Source organism: Prionailurus bengalensis, chromosome C1 (assembly GCF_016509475.1).
Source record: "Prionailurus bengalensis isolate Pbe53 chromosome C1, Fcat_Pben_1.1_paternal_pri, whole genome shotgun sequence".
NCBI classification, from domain to species: Eukaryota; Metazoa; Chordata; class Mammalia; order Carnivora; family Felidae; genus Prionailurus; species Prionailurus bengalensis.
The window spans coordinates 135,604,523-135,622,329 of record NC_057345.1 but is presented as its reverse complement, the minus strand read 5'-3'; positions in this window follow the sequence as shown (position 1 = coordinate 135,622,329).

Here is a 17,807-nt window from a genome sequence, read left to right as displayed (position 1 = left end):
GAAACAGCTTCTTGCAGAAGGCCACGGTCAACTCAATTGGTCGAGACCACCCTTGAGGGAAAGGGGCAAATCCATCTCTCTCTCTCTCTCTCTCTCTCTCTCTCTCTCTCTTTTCCTCCCCTCCTTCTTCCTTCTGCTTCTTCTACTGGCAGAAGGAACATGAGTCGATAAGTTGCCAGTACCTTTCCCTAGATTTATTTCATGTTACTCCTGGCCACATTTGTATTCTAAGTGACCATAGAGGGAGGAATGTATAAGAATTGATTCCTGGCACTAAAATTTCAGACTCTCTGGCACCTGCAGTACTTCTGGAGAGCTGAGCCTTCTCTGTTGCCTTTCACCTCATACCATGATGAAGTTGCTTATCCACATAGATGGGAGGCTGGCCCTTTATCCAGAGGCAGCCCCCACGATCTCACCTGGTGCACAGAGGGTCTAGGATACAGGGGGCAGGTGGCATTGGCGGCAGAGGCACCTTTAATTGTGCAGCATAGGGACTGCTTCCTCTCATCCCCAATAGATAACCCAGAAATTACATCCTGAAACTTATTTCCCCGGAAAGAAAAGGAAGGGGAGGGATAACTTAAAAAGAAGATACTTCTAATATGGTATTAGACTGTAATTCATAGGGAAATTTATGCCTGAGATATGAATTTCTGAAAATAGGGTTTTTTTAAAAAAGAGAAACACTGACACATCCTTAATTATAGAGTAATAAATACCAATGGTATATTATCTTCTGATATTTCCTTACACAGATATCAAAGCATGCAGCTGTTTTTGAAAACTGATAATCAAGTACAATGTAAGTATATTACATCTTGTACTTACAACACACCCTTCAACTAAGCAACCTCATGGAGTACTTCACAGTGAGAACCAGAGCTGCTCATAGTAGAAGCCTAACTGAACAAATTAGCCTTGAATTGTAACTTAAGAATCGTAGTCAAACCGAAATGCCTCTCCTTGCCAGGAAAGGCATTCCAAAGGAAAAGAGCATGCCAAGTAAAAAGGCTTTGCTTCAGGATTATGGAGGCAGTTCTCAAAAGCCAGCGTAACTTAATGATCAATCAGAAAAATATAGAGCAGTAACTACACAACAAGAAAGATATGTAAAAATTGTACAAAGCGTTAATAGTGAATGGGGAGGTAGAGTGGGATTTTAACAGAAAGTATTACACTCTTAGAAAGCTCTATTTATTGCTTTTAATCCAGGCAGCAAAAGAAAGACCAACATGGTCAAAGAAAAGTATGTGGACAAATGTGGGGGGCAGGAAAGGAAATGAAGGTCAAACAAGGCCAATATGATTCAGAATGAAAAGGAGGGAGGAAAGTATAAGGAGCCAGCTGCAATTACCAAATGTTACATTAAGAAGAGCTGAAATTGAGAGGGGGAGGTATGGGTATTTTACTAAGTGGATTAATGTCCTCTTCTTGGGGTGTCTGAAGTTGCAGATTTTAATTTATTTGGTGCAGGGTTTTCTTGTGAAATTCTTAAGGGGGTGGAGGGATAAGTAGGGACAATTATAAACAGAAGGTAGAAAAGGGGGACATACCATACTTTTCATAAATTTAACTAAAATAAACAGGGTTTGAAGCCATGGACAAAGGTAGTCAACAAAATATTTAGTTCATTATAATAGAACTTAAAGGAGAATTAGAGGTACATACAAAAAAAAAAAAAAGACAAAAACACCCACAGAGATGTGTCAAGCCAAGGATTTTGAGTGACTTAGAGGCTAGTTTATTGCTGCTCTCCTTTCTCCACCCATTAAAAAAAATAAATCATAACTCTGGCATGTAGAAACCTAGTCATGAACATCATTTATTAATATAAACTTAATCCTGTGCTGTTCTTTGGTGGGTGGTAAAAACATGAACTAACAACAACTGGCCTAAAACAGGATGATTCTCTCAAATACTGGGAAGCCATAAGGAAAGAGAAACTCCTAATATGCTCTTTCACTTTATTTATTTTACTGAAGGATAAAGTCAAAAAGTGGGGAGGGCAGAGCCAAATCAAAGAAGGACCAGATGCTTGAAGGAGATTTTTAAGTCTTCCTAAATATGTACCAGAAGAGGAGATGGGCTTGGAACCTAGTGTGATTTTCATCAATTTATTAATCTGCTCACCTATTACCACTTCTGGGGGAGGTGGGAAAGCAGGCTGTCTGCCTTCTACAACCAAAGAGATCAGGGCAGAGACTTAAGCATGTTCGCATTCCCTGAGTGTAACTCTGCTGTCCTGGGGCTGGAACCAGTCTGGGAAGGTACTGGGTTCAAGCACACGCCTGGCCAATAACATTAGGAATCATTTAAACTGAAAATATGGATCAGGAGGTACTTAAGAATTACTGATTCACAACTATTAATCGGGAATGCAAATTGCATTATTCAGGGGGTGGGCAAATCACTGAACTGGAACCACATGAAAAGGCACTTTTATAAAATCTGTGGGGAAAAATGACATTGGTGAAAAATACAAATGAAAAATGGGAAAGTATCATCTACAAAGAGGAAGATCCCGTAAAATGACTGAACAAGGTGGCCTGGTGGCCTTCAACCTGGTGCATCGATTCTGTCAGTAAATAGATAACTGACAAAGAGGTGAAGCCTTCTATTTCTAAAACTGACCTAGCAACAAGAGGGAGAAAACACAGAGGAGTACATTGCCCCGTGGCTCAGGGTGACCCTCAAAGGTCGTGTAACTCTAGTGTTAAAAATGAGGGCACAGCACTAGCGGTTTGTAATGCGCAGTGAGTGGGCTTTGGATTCTGAACACTCCTTCATCTGTGGAGAATTCAGCATATTGTGGAGGTGAACCAATGTCTCACATCCCAGGGACAGGGTGTTCTGTAATCATAGTTAAGAGGAAAGTCATCAAAGCACACACCTTTTCCTTTATTCCTCATGAGCTGCAGAGCCATGGTGGGGAACTCGTGCTCTGTCTGTGCTTGCTGCTATCTTCCCTGGCTTTCAGTCGGCTTAGCTTTTTCTCTGGATTTCTAATGCTGTGATAGCAGGCCAGGGGAAAAAAAAAAAAAGGAATCTACAAAACTGAAAAACAAAATACGTGTGTGCGTGTGTGTATATGTGTGTGTGCGCGCGCGCCGCTGGATTTCGCTGAAGATAAATGAATTGCAACAGTCTAAGCACCAAATTTTAAAACTTAAAAAGTATGAGTAATGGAGTTTTGAAGAAGCGAAATGTGCTCGAGCGGAGTATTTATAGTCCTTTTTTTGTGAGAGGGCCCCCAGACCTCTGGGTGCATCAGCAAACTGTCCTCCTACCGGAGCGTGCAGCTGCGATTTGGCCCCAGGCACCACCTACCCAGAGTCACTACCAAATGCATTTTACATTTGCACAGATAATGAAAGGGGGGGGGGTGGGGGACGAGAAGGGGCCGCTTTCCCCCTCAGCGTTCCGTGTTTCCTTTTGTCGCGGCCGTCAGCTGACACATGGAAACTGTGCTGTACGTTTTCCTGCCTTTAATCTGTAATTAAGGATTCCTTGTCTGGGGCTTGCTACTACCTCTTTTCGCCTTCCCTCCCGGCCTCTCGGGTCTTCCGCTCCGGGTCGGGTCTGGCCCCGCCGCCGCAGGCGGGGGCTCGAGGTCGCCCGGCTGGGCCGCGGGGCAGCGGGGACGCGGCGGGGCGCGGGGGCCTCGGCCCGGCCCTGCGCTCGCCCGCCCGGGAGCGCGCGCCCCGGCGCTGCCCCGCCCCGCCCGGTCCCGATCCCCCTCCCCCCCAGCCCCCGCGAGCCTGTGCCCGGCGTCGGGGCCGCTGTGCCAAGGCTGCCCGCAGCGGGACGGGTCGCCCGCGGGTCCCCTGGAAGCCGCCGCCCTCGCCGCTCGTCCTCTGCCCCGCGTCGCGGCGCCTCCGCGGCCGGCGAGCCCGCGCTCCCGTCCTCCGCGGCGCCCTCGATGCCCTGCGCGGCGCCGTCCGGAACGAGCGGACGGCGATCTGCACGTCTCCGGGCGCGAGGAAAGGGATCAGGCGGGCGACGGTGAGGTCACGGAGTCGTGGCCGAGCCCGCTCGGCTGCGTAGAGCCCCGAGGCCGAGGGCCGAGCGAACCCCGGGCGGCGGCCGCGCTCACGCCCACGCCGGCGCCCACAGTCGCGGGGCTCCCTTGCAGCCCCGCGCGCTGGCGCGCACCGACACTGACACGCACCCCGCCACGCGCGTTCCGGCACTCACGCGCTGCCACGCATACGCGCCGCGTGGCCCACCGCTGCCCTTGCTAGCGCAGGGCGGGAACCTTCCCTGTCGGAGCCCGGGGCAGCGCAGCTCTTGGGGGGGGGGGGGGGGCGGGGGCAGGACAGCACTCTCTCCAGTCGTCGAAGTATTTTACTGAACTGGGTTCCCGGAGTCGGCCGCAGCCCTCAGTGAGACGCTCTGATGAGGGTGCACTGAGCAAAAGCAACAGTACTGATTTCTGTGCCCCCTCCCCTTAAAGAAAAGAAGATTATCTTAAGCAAAAAAAAAAAAAAAAAAAAAAAAAACCAAACCGAGGCGGGAGTGGGGATGGGCGCAGACACTCCAGGCAGAGATTCTGGCTATTAGCTTAAATTTTCTTCTCCTTCTCTCGTATATCCCGACGTGTGATTTAAATCCTACCCCAGTCCCCCAGCGCTGTCCTTTTCACTTCTTACCTGTGTTTAGGATTACCAACTTTGTTTCTCCTCCTAACCAACCACCAATTGGTTATTTAGGAGGAGAGGGGAAGAGGGGTTAAGAGGTATTCAGGCAGGAGAATATTCAGAAGCATCGCGTTTCTGAAACACTTGTAATTTCGGACGTTTAATGTCATTTTGAGGTTTCTAAAATTTTTAGAGCCTCCCTGCACTAGTATTATTTTTTTCGCATTCGATATTTATTTGAGTGTACACATTTAGAATTGTATGTGTAAGAGGAAAAAAATCCCCCTTGTCCTTGGTTTCACCAATGACGTTTGCGTTATCGTCTCTCTTTCCCACCAATAGAGATCGTGAGCTAAAGTGGCTTACGCCATGACCAAATAGAAGAAACCTTAATCTGGAGTGTTCATGACCTCAGTTGCCATCCATCTCTCAAGATTCTACCCCCTCTGTTTGAAATATTACTTGAATTGTAGACTTGGAAATATGGGTTGATGGGTTGGTTGGTAGGCTGGTTGGTTAAAATGCAAGAAAAGCAGCCCAACGGTAAACCGAGGTAGGGGAGGTTGGCCTACATAAGCCTACCCTTGAAAGGCTGAACCAGAACGCGTGGGAAGTGCATGGAGAAGAGACTGTCGCTAAACAATGATAACCAGGGCTTTCAAAAATCATAAAACTGATTGAAATATCCGATTCATTATTTATTCATCGCAGCACAACTTTGCAAATCCAAGAATAGTGTTTGAAAACCAAGTGCCTTCTATTTTGTACATCAACTCAGCAGATGGGTCTCCCTTTCAAAATGTAGCTAAAGGGTTAAAGCTGTAATTTTAGAAAAGTATCTCAGGAAACGACATTAAGATCTGATACATTTCCCTTTATTTCTGGCAATAATATCCCCCAAAGGAAAAAAAGAAGATCTACTTATTGATATGATGATAATGTTTCTCATCATGAGTACAAGTGTCAGAACGATTCCTGTTTGTGCAAGTGTTTTTAAAACTGCGAGGACACTTTCACTACTATGAAAACTGACAAGCCAATGAAGGAGAACTTCTTTTAACTCCATAATAGCAGGTTACATAGTAAATGAACACGATGGTCAAAGAGCCAATTATGGTATAAATATCCGTTGTTTACACAGAGGTGTTAAATGAGCCTTTGGAGTACAAAGGATTAGGCCCGTCTAAGCTACCATTTGTTCTTCAACCTATTATGTCTTTCCTTTAAAAGGCCAGTGCCACTGTAGGTAATATGCACACAGAACGTACTTCTCTATGTTGATTTTAGTTTGCTTTATTTCAATGCACACTGTTGTTTACTTTTTAAAATTTAAATAAATGTCAGCATTGTATAATTTCTATGTTAACAAAGCAGTGAGCAAAATCCCTTGTATGTTTATAAAATATTATTGTTTAATTCACATAGTTTAGAAATTCCAAATGTTGAGAATAGGAAGGAGGCCAAATACCATCTGTTTATAACTATGATGCATCGTAATATGTGTACTTTTAAAAGGAGTTTGGTCAATCATGCCACTATTTTATCTGCTCGGAATATGTTGAAGATTTAAAATGTAATTTACGGGATTACTTTTAGTGCATGGCGTCCAACTGTGAGTTGTAAAGAAATCCGTCTCTTCTGTTTTTCTCAAATTAATCATGTAACAGCCCCAATTAATGGGGGCTGTTAAACGGGTCGCTTTTTGCTTAGCTCCAGAATTCTTCTAACTTTGGCTCAGTCCACCTTCTTGATGCTGATAAAAACTCCAAGGACAAATGAAACAAAACACTCCTAGCTGTGCCTTTCTGCCAGGAGATAGTCACTTAGAATGGGAGGCAGGGTATGGTAGCTAATAATTAGCTAACATCAGCCCTGAGAAATTACCTGTGAAATACCCTTTGGTTCTGGGTTGAAAAACAACATTTGACACTCCCTGTTTTAAAATAGTACATTCTTGTCCCTGAGACTTCTGATTTAACTTATTTATTTCGAATGCATCTAATTGCATACCATGTAACAAAGGGAGTACACTTACTTGCAACAGACGAGCAGGTTTGGAGGTTTTTATATAACTCAAGTTATATTGTGAGGAATTTTCCCTTCCTTAATAAACTAGAGAAACTCAGCAACCGAGCCTTCAGTTTAGGGCAGACGTTGTGTTGAAATCCAGAGGTCTTACACCGTGGGGTCTCTTTCCAAGAAGAAGGAATTAAAAACTCAGAAGGCCTGATAAAGTTTGAAAATGTGACAAAAACATTTATTAGCATAATGATGGTTGCTTGGTTGATTTTTTTTTTTTTTTTGGCAAGGTAGAATCAGTAAAAAGCTACTCCTCAAAATGCTTTTATAGACAAACGCATGCAGAAATATGAAAACACACTCCCAACGATCTGGGCATGTTCTGGATGTTTTACTTCTCAGTTGAGTGTTCAACGGGTGCTCTATAAAGTGGTTTCTCTCTTCATTTAATGATATCTGTTTTCTCAGACCTTTTAGTTTTAGCAGCTTCATCTAAAATTCTATCAACGAAGAATATTTACTTACAAATAATTAAGAACACTAAGAATACCTTATCTAAGTAAACAAACCCATCTATACATAATTGTTTTTTTCAATCTAATTGTTACATTTTAAATGTCTATTTATTTTCATTCTGGTCAGATTTTTTTCCACCCAAACAATGAATCCACGTGGTCTTACATAGGCTTGTTTTCCCTTGAGTTAAGATAAGAAAATGCCAGACTCCTTTTTCTTAAGTAGTGGCTCAAGTGTACAGAGACAGTACCAAAAAGAGAGAAATGTGGGGGGTAAGAAGAGAAATTGGAGAAAATACGGGGCAAAGGAGGTAAGGGAGCCGACACTAGAGCTGGGATGAAAAAGGCTCATCATACAAAACTTTCAACACTGCTTGAGCGCCATAAGCTATAATCATTAAAAGCATCATCCTTTCCAAGTAAAACTTAGATTGTTGCATTCAGATATTAAACAGCTAAGGGAAACTCTTAAGTGAAATTTGATTGATACTTGTGGATCAGTTTTTCCATTCAAGTCCAACCTTCTTCAGTGAAGCTTGCCCTAGATATCCATATTCACACTGCGGGAGACAGAAAGAGGAATAGAGGCTCTCTTTGCTTTCAAGGCATTTACAGTCTACAAGTAAGCCACGGATACATAAAATAAATGAGACTGCATAAGCATTGTTATATATGCTACATGCTGTAGGTGTAAAAACAAAGACTGTTTTAAATGGACGAATTATTCAGACATGCTTTCCTTCTGAGCACCTTGGCTAGCAGTGAATTTCTAAACAGGTTAAGCAAGTCCTTAAATGCCTAACCCCTTTGGAACTCGACGAGTCTAATGAATTGTGGTAGGTAATATAATCAAAATTGAAATTGGCACATATGTGCTCATTTCGTGTTCCCTTTAGAGCTGAGTTAGGACCATATCCACGATCCATGCGTGCACATCAGTCATTGTAGAGTCGTGCTATCTTGACAACCAAAATCACTTTATAAAATATACTTTAATAAGTTACCACAGAGCCCTGAAGTTAAACCATATAACTTAATCAATACTGAGTGGGCATTTCTGGGTATCATGTTTAAATTGAGTAAGAGATAAAAAGAAAAGAATTGAGAATAAAAAAAAAAACGTATGGGAAACTATTTGCTTCTTCCAATTAATATAAAACATGCCAGAAGCTTTTTCTCATTTTGCTTTTTATGAAGAATTACCGACCCAAAGAAAAGTCAGATGAGGACTACCACTAAACAAAACAATTAAAAGCAACAACAATAACAACAAACCTTGCTTGTTTAGGAGAAAAATACGAAAAAGTAATAAATTCACCCATTTTAAAAAATTAAGAAGAAAAGACATAAAATTTAATACACACAATAAATAATAAATATTCTTCAGTTTCCTATGATGGCTAATTAAGGGAAAAAACCCATGTGAAAAATTTGGAAGAGAGACGAATAGAACAAGGTAATTAACTCTTTGCTCCTTCAGCCTTAAAGCAGAGGGTAAGATTTCTTTTAAGTTTGACCTGCAGCAACCTCAGAGATCAAATCTGCCTTTACAAAATAAAATAAAAGGAATCCTAGTAGCTCTGCAGCTCAAGCTCCAACCTTGTTTTTGGCCCCACTCTGATGCTGGTGCCCCAACACCGCAGTCCCCGAGGGCTTTGCTCTTTGATTAAATTCCTGCCCCTAACACAGATAGTCTGCCGCTGGGTTCTTCCTTGTTCTATTGGACCTCTCTTGGTGGCATCTTCTCTCTCATATTCGTTCTTACCATGTTTGGTTAGTCCTTGGTAGTTGAAGATGCATTCTTTTCAACCATCATCTAATTTGGTCTTTGCAATACTCTTGTGAAAGAGGAAAACCAGAGCTTTAGTTGCAAAGTTCAGAAGAAGCGCTCAAAATCTTACCACCAGCACGTCGCGGAGCTGGGACTGGAAGCCATACCACATCATGCCCAGTTTCTCCCTTTCCTTTAGACTGGATTTCATATTTGAATGGTGGTTATGACAATAAATCAAAACTGCAGTCTTTGTGGTGGGTAGAAAGAAGGAAAAGGAGGAGGAGCAGGAGCAGAAGGAAGATGGGAAATAAGAAGAAGAAAGAAGGGGAAAAACCAAAACGATCCCTGCAGAGTTTTCTGTGATGTGGGGAAGAATAAATCTTTAAGTTGCTCCCCTTCTGCTTACATAGACTAGGAAGGAGGAAAGCACTTCCTAAAATTTGTATCGTATGAAGGAAAAGCTAATTCCAAAGCTATCACAGTGCTTTGTGCTTGAAAAGATAGAGACCTGAAGTAGGTAATCTACTGACAGAGCTCCTGAATGAGTCTTGGATGTGCATGAGTAGGCCACAAGCTTGATTTTGAGTGCAAGATGGAGAACTATTCTGTTTAAGAAATTAATAGGAATTTGGAGAAATTGAAACACACACACACACCAGAGAGAAAAAGAAAATGGTCAAAGAATGGAGGGACATAAGTTATGTCTTAAAGATAACATAGCCAGCAACAAATTCCCCAGGGTGGGATACAGTTGATTATTATTTTCTTATTAAAGGAGTATATTACACTCCGTTCTAAGCTTATATTCATTCCAATGTAGTCTCCATTTGTAACCCCAAATCTCCACTGAACGTCTGAGACACAAAACTGGCTTGATTTAGTTCCACATTTGGGGAATGAAGGCATAGGGAAGGCGGCCAAGGGTGACTTTGCAGAAGGTATGATTTAAAATGAAGGCATGGAATTTTGTGGAAACAGGAAATAAGGACAAGAGATGATCAGGAGAAATGGAGGCCCTCTGAGAATGAATACCGAGAAACGAGGAAACCCATAATACAGGAAGTCTTGGGAAAAGCAGCTAATTTTTATGTGGTAGACACTTGATATTTTTAGTTATTCAACATCTACCTAAACTTCTATTAGAATCTGAAGTTCTAATTAAGGAATTAATTCTTTCTTGCTAAATGCAGTCAGGCCTGAGGATTGAATTTCTGCCTTGAATAGAGGAACCAAAGAAAACATTGGAATTCTAGTCCCATGTTCCAGTCCCAACCCGGACAGCTCCACCAAACTATTTCTACCAAAAGATAGCTGTTGGGGTCTGCTGCTTAACCTCCAGCCTGTGAGGTTCTTCTCAGTCCCACACTCAGATGTCCAGCTTCTCCTTTATATGGTTCTCTATTAGGATTCTGTCAGGGGCAAAGAGCAGAAAGATCTGGCTCAACTGAGTTGCTCAGTAAGGAAAAATGATCATTCCCGACAGCTAGAGGTACAGATGTAGTGTACCTACGTCTTTCCACTCTTCCATCGTGATATATCACCTTCTTTTTGGCCATCCTTCTTATGTTCACGAGAGGCCTTCAGCAATCTAGCCATCACATTTTTACCACACCTTCTTTCCAAATGCGGGAGAAGGGACTTTTTCTTGCTAGAGTCTCTGCAGTCAAGGAAAGCTTTTTCCAGAAGCCCATTCAGAGAATTCCCCATCCACCTGATTGCATCATTAATGCATAAACTGGAGTGGGAACAGGAATGACTTCTATCAGTTAGGACCGAACCCTAGTCTCAAATAATTCCAACTCATAATTTAAGTATCTTTAAATATTTTTGATAACTTTTGATCAAGAACCGCAGACAAATGTGATACTCTATTCTGGCTTGTAGAGGACTTGCTTTTATTTTCAAAGTCCTTTTTTTTTTTCCATTCTTTGTTTTTTAATGTATGTGAAAGAAAGACTTGGATTTAAGAAATGTATTGTTTAATCAAGCATTTATTGGCCATGCCCTTAAATTTCTCAGTGATAATTTCCCCAAATTATTGTCATGTCTTATTTTTCCATTTATTCATACATTCCTTTCTTTGTTCACTCAGTAATTTGTGTGGCCAGCAAGTTCCTCTTTGTTGATTCAAAAAAGTGTTATTAGGTACTTAATATGTACATAGAAGGTGAGCAAGAAAAAAAAATGCTGAAAAATATCTGTGTAACCTCAAACATAAGGTGTATATTTTTTTCATTTTATACCATTTTTAGAAAGGGAGCAATGGGACGAAATGAGGAGCACCGGACGTTCTCAGACTTTCTTCATCTTGTTACAGTTTCTTGTGTTCTGAGATGCGTCCTGCCTTGAGAGCGCTTCTTTGACAGACAAGTTCTTTGGGGCTGTAGGCGTGAGACTAGGGAGGAAAGGAAAAGAGAACAAAAGTTCCAAAGGTTAAATCTGGGGGAGGAGGTTATCTTGACAAGAGACTGGAATTCAAAGACAGATGTAAGGGAGCAGAAGCCACTGCCACATGTGAACCTCTAGACGGGGGAGGTGAAGGGGGATTTTTAAGGATCCCTGTTCCTCCCATCTTCTTCAAAAAAACAAATGAAGAACTTGAGGAATTCAGAAATTATTTTTTTAAGAAATTATTTTTTATTGCTGCATTGTGTGTTGTTTCTAACCATGATGCTGTTCACGTGGGGTATTATTTTGTAGTGCCCGGGACTCTATCTGTATTTCTCTATTAGACTGCAAGTGATGGAAATCAACTCACACTAATCAGGCATAAAGTTTGGCTTATGTGTCAAAAAATCCTCGAAGATAATCCTGGGCCCTAGAAGAGATTTCCATATGCAAGCACTGTCCTCTGGGATCTGGCTCAGCTTCTCTCTCTCTCTCTCTCTCTCTCTCTCTCTCTTTCTCTAGGTCCTCATCTGGATTGTTGTTGTTGTTGTTGTTGTTGTTTTCTCCAGAAGGCTACCTCAGTGTTGTATATTTCACATGCTCCTTACAGCCTCAGAAGAAAGAACCTATCATACCCTGGTAAAAAAGGACACTTATTCACCCCACCTGCCTTACTTTCCCCACACTTGTGGTAGGGGACTTAGGGGAGCAAGATGTAATTTCAGATGACCACTCCAGCATTACATTGGTTAGATCCTTCAATGCATGTTAAAAGAAACTTTCCAGCTATTAAGCAGAGGAATAAGTTGTGATACAGTTGACATTGTATCTCTTGTTAAACAAATACTTTCTTACTTGAGTTATTTACACCACTATCACTACACAAGTTTGAATTTTAACTTAAATTTACATTTCTAATTGTCTTGTCAAATTTCTGTGAAAGGATTACACTCCCATAGCTTTGAAATGAAAGTTATCGCATATGCGGAAAAACCTGGAAATTGAGCCACATGACAGTATAAGTGAAACTAACATTCATCACCAGAGAAATGACCCATTTTCATTGAAATGTCATGTAGAAATACTCAAGTCCTTTGCAGCCCCCCTAAGGTAGACAGATATCCACCAGGAGATAAACGTGTGTTTTCTTTTCTTATTAAAACCTACTCAAAAGAATTACCTGTCACATACTAGACAGTACAAGTGCCATTGGAAACGGATGGTAGAATTTCCAGGCTTGAGAGTTTCATGCATTTGAAGGATTATCATTCAGGTGTCAAGTATCTGTCAAAAACTACTTGTTGATTTTTATTTTTAAAAAGTTTTTAATTTCCAATGATAAGAAAATTAGTTTGGGGGGGGGGATGTCTGAGTTTAACTAAATTGAAAGTGGAAATGCAACTGTAGTATTCTTTTGCCTAAAACTTGCACAACTCTTAAAGAAGTCAAGACCCCACACCTGGGCTATCTAAAGGACTGGTCACTAGAATGTTGTGCCTAACCGCTGGTGACCAAAAGTGACTCAGAAGATACTTTAGACTCTGTGAAGATTTGCTCCGACTACAGAAGAAAGTGGTATATCTTTGTTTAGACAAACTATTTAGATAATCTATTTTAAGTAAACAAAATAAAAATGTATGTGTGGGGGTGCCTGGGTGGCTCAGCCAGTTAAGCATCCGACTCTCGGTTTCGGCTCAGGTCATGATCTCACGGTCCGTGAGTTGGAGCTCACATCGGGCTCTGTGCTGACAGTGTGGAGCTGCTTGGGATTCTCTCTCTCCCTCTGCCCCTCCTCCACTTGCTCACTCTCTCTCAAAATAAAATAAATAAACTTAATAAAAAATGTATGTGCATACTGTTTACTATGGTTATGGTAGATCGGATTATTGTTCCCAACTCTTTCTTATCATAGAACTGTACATTATATACATTACACTTTTCCATGTACCTTCGCAGGGATCCTACTAGTGGAGGCAGGGTACTTTCCCCAGCATGTTGAATTTAGGCTTGGCTGGCACTGGCTTTGAACAACAAAATTCCATGGAAGTGAGAGTATACCTATCCCAAGCTGAGGCTGTGATAGACACTGCATATGCCCTCCACCTGAACTTCTGTCATTCACTGGGAGAGTACCATGGGCTGGGTGACCAGTATTCCAAGGAGAATATGGAGATACATGAAGTAGACCTGAACCCAGCCTTCAGCCTGGAGCCCAGAGCTGGGAACCTGAAACTGAGTCTTACGCAGGTGAATTACAGCAACTCACAGACTCATGAGAGAAAAGTAAATGCTTACTGTTTTAAGTCACTGAATTTTGGAGTGGTTTTTTATGCAGCATTATTATAGCAATAGCTGACTAATAGAGTAGTATTTCTTTCCTCTCCCTACAAGTGTTTTGAAATTGATGGTGCGTCTAACAACTCATAGAATTGTAGGATCAAGGAAATTCACTAATTATACAGTTAATCATTTAATTAGAATGATAGGAAGTTGTACAAAAAGGATGCGAAAACACAAAACACAGAGGCCTAATCTAATCTGAGTCAGGAAATGTTTCTCTGAGGAAGGGACATTGAAGCTGAGATCTAGCCTTTGGATAAGCAAAGGGGGAAGGGGGACAGGGAGAAAAGCATTCCAAGTGAAGGGAACAATCTTTGCAAAGCCCCTAAGGAAAGAAAGAGAAGCCCACTTCTTAAAGAGAAGTATCTGGAAAGCAGAGGAAACAGGCAACTGCAAGAACAAAGGTTGATGAGGTTTACTACAGTATTAAGGGTTGAATTGTGCGTCTCTCCTAAACTTCATATAGTCAAGTCTGACCACTCGGTACGTTAGAATGTGACTGTATTTGGAGATAGGGTGTTTAAATGAAAATGAGGTTATTAGGGTAAGCCCTATACAAGTCTGACTGGTATCTGTATAAGAAGAGAAGATTAAGACATAGACACACTCAAAAGGAAAATCATCTGAAGACCTGGGAGAAGACCACCATCTATAAGCCAACAAGAGGGGCCCCAGAAGAAATCAACCCTATCAATACCTTGCTCTTGGACTTCTAGCTTCCAGAGACTCAAGAATTGTGAGAAAATAAGTTTCTGTTAATTAAACCAGCTAGTCTGGCACTTTGTTATGGTAGTTTGTCCATTCAATCGCTACAACAAAGATACCATACACTGCGTGGCTAAAAAAACCCTAGAAATTTAGGGGTGCCTTGGTAGCTCAGTCAGTTGAGCATCCGACTACGGCTCAGGTCATATCTCACAATCTGTGAGTTCAAGGTCTGCGTCGGGCTCTGTGCTGACAGCTCAGAGCCAGGAGCCTGCTTCAGATTCTGTGTCTCCCGATCTCATTGCCCCTTCCTGACTCATATTATCTCTCTGTCTCTCAAAAATAAATGAACTTTAAAAAAAAATTTTTTTTTAAGCAGAAATGTATTCTTCATAGATCTGGAGGCTGGAAAGTTTCAGATTAAGTGTCTGGTGACAGTATCTGTTAAGAGCCTATTTTCTTTTCATAGACTCTCATTTTCTTGCTGTGTTCTTACATAATGGACGGGACAGAGGAGATGGTCGGGAACTCTTTTATAAGGGCATTAAACCCACCATTCACGAAGGCCACCCTCATGACTTAATCACTTCCCAAAGACCTCACCTCCTAATACCATCAAATCGGGATTTGAATTTCAACTATGAATTTGGGGCGGGAGCGGGGACACAAACATTCAGTTATTGTAGGAGATTAATACACACTGCAAGCCCATTTCTAAGTACCATGCCCAGAAGTAGTGGCTGCTCAGTATATATTTGTTAGATTAATTAATGATGGAAGTGAATAAGCCATGTGAAATAGATCATATTAAAGAATTAAAAAACTTTTTATCTAAAGCATAATAGAAAGCTATTGATGGATTTAAGCAGGAAAGTACATTTATCGGATTTAGTTTTTAGAAAGTTTTTTCTGGCTACAGTGTAAATAATGGATTAGAGGGGAGGAGAATTAGGAGATTGTTATGGTAGTCCAGGGGAAGATGGTGGTGACTTACACTAAAGCAGGGGGAGACAGACAAGTGGATTGGTTTAGGATACATTCTGTAGAGAAATCAATGGGGCTTGGTAGTTGGTTGGACCATGAAGAAGAAGGAGGAGTCAGAATGACTTTCTGGTTTGTGAAATTGAGATGGGAAACCCTTGCAGAGATCCAGATTTGTGAGGAAGCCCACCAGAATGGTTTGCAGCAAATTGAAAGGCCTACGGGAAGTTAAGAGGGACTTCCAGTTACAGTATTATTATGGTCTAGATACCCTGAAACTTCGCCCACTACAAATACTAAAATTCTAGAGACAATAAAATAAATGCTCTTCAATCCATTGTTGAGTTCATGAGAAAGTAAGAAACATCACCAGGGACCCAGAGGAAGAGAGAACAGAGAGCCCAGGTGGTAATGACATAAACCAACGAGGCAGGTTATAAGAGCTGGGGTAGGCTAGGGTGATGGTTATGTCTCAGAAACTTAGAAGCTTTCATTTTCATGTTCAGAGATACATAGAAAACAAGGCTTTAAAAATTCTGAGGGGAGATGGGGGTGGGGGGCAGTTGAAACTGAAACTTACATAAATCCAGGATCATTTAAGGGCTACCCTTTCAGTAAAATTGTAGACTGGAAATAATCTGTAAACTAGCACAAAGAGAAAACAATGACGGAAACCTTCTAGTCTTGGGTGTAAGGTGGAAAATAAGCCTCCCCGGGGAATTTGTAAACACAGACATGTCAGTCATGTGACTGATATGATTGAACACCAATCATATGAGCTTGGTGTTCAAACTGCATGGCCCCAAAGATATCCTGTTGAGATGTCAATGTGTTCCCAGCAGAAGCAAACTGACAGCAAATCTGGTGTGATACAACCTTATCCCAGGTCATCATGATGTCTCCAAATGAAGCCTATCAACATTGAGCTCATCATTCAAAATTCCAAAACATACAAGGTCCATCTTGAGAGATTTATGAAATAGAAAAAACAACAGAATTATACTCCAAGGAATTTTTGAACTATCAGATAATAATAGAAATGTCAGAGAGACTATAACATATATAGATTTAAAATGTCTGAAGCATTAGAAAAAGAAAAATAAAGCATTAAAAACAAGATAACAGATATATTTGAAAAAGAACCAATTAGAAATTCTAAAAATGTAAAATATTGCCCTCAAAGTTAATCCAATCAGTGGTTTTAAGGGCATATTGCACACAGTTTAGGCAGAATTCATGAATTTAGGAGTAAATCTGAGGTTATAAAGAACATAAATCTGAGATTATACATATGTATGTATATATAATTTACACACACATACACACACAAATACACATACAAAGAGAGGTTTGAATGAAAAAGTCCTTATAATAGAAATTTCACAAGGATTTAGTAGAAGCAATAGGACAAACATCCACCTATTAAGGCAGATTATCTACAAAGGAATGCTAATGATATTGACAACAGATTTTTCTCAATTGCAGCGTAATAGGCAAATAAAATAATATCTGTAAATTGTTGAGAGAAAATAGCTGTCAATTAACAATTCTATTTTCATATCTATTTCATACTCTATACCTATATCATTTGAGAATGAGGTCAAAAGCAAATACTTCTTTCCAGATAAGTAATGAGAATGCTGAACACTTATAGAACTTTACTGAAAGAGCCAAGTCAGAATGTTCTTCATAGAAAGAAACTGAACCCAGACAAGAATGAGATAAAAGAAGCAATAGTGACAAAATAAAATGGTAAATACATAATAAGTCTAAATGAGCATTTTCTGTATAAAATAATAAAAATAACCATTTGGGACATAAAAGCAAGATGAAATATCTCTTGACCTCATAGTAGTCCTTTCTGAAGGGAGGAGGGCTACACTGGTTAATTCAACTATATGAATAAAGTTTTATTTCTTAAATTAGACAATGGGCAGAGGTTGTGATTCTATAACTCTTCATTTCTTTTGATCTGGATGAATGTGTCATAAGAAATTCAGAAATAAATATTTTTTGAAAAGCAGAGTGGATAAAAGTCTGAAAAACAATAATATATGACACGTGAAGAATAATCATACTTTAAGGGTCATTACATTTTTGTATTAGTTAAAAGAAAAGTAAGCATATTTATTAACCTTAGCCCTTACAAAGTTACAGTAAAAGAACTGAAATAAAATATATTACTTCCAAAACAAGAAAAAAACATTTAAAGAAAACAAACTCGATTGACCCAAAAAATAGCAAGAAAGAAGAAAAACAGAATCATGTTTAAAAAAAAAAGCACAAAATATGATGGTGGAACTAAATCCAAATATAGAAAACATTATTTTTATAACAACTAAAAAAAAACTGGTATTGCTATATTAATATCAGAAAAATAGACATTAAGGCAAAAACCATTATTGGAACATTGTCAGGAATAATTAATTTTGGTTAGCTCATGAT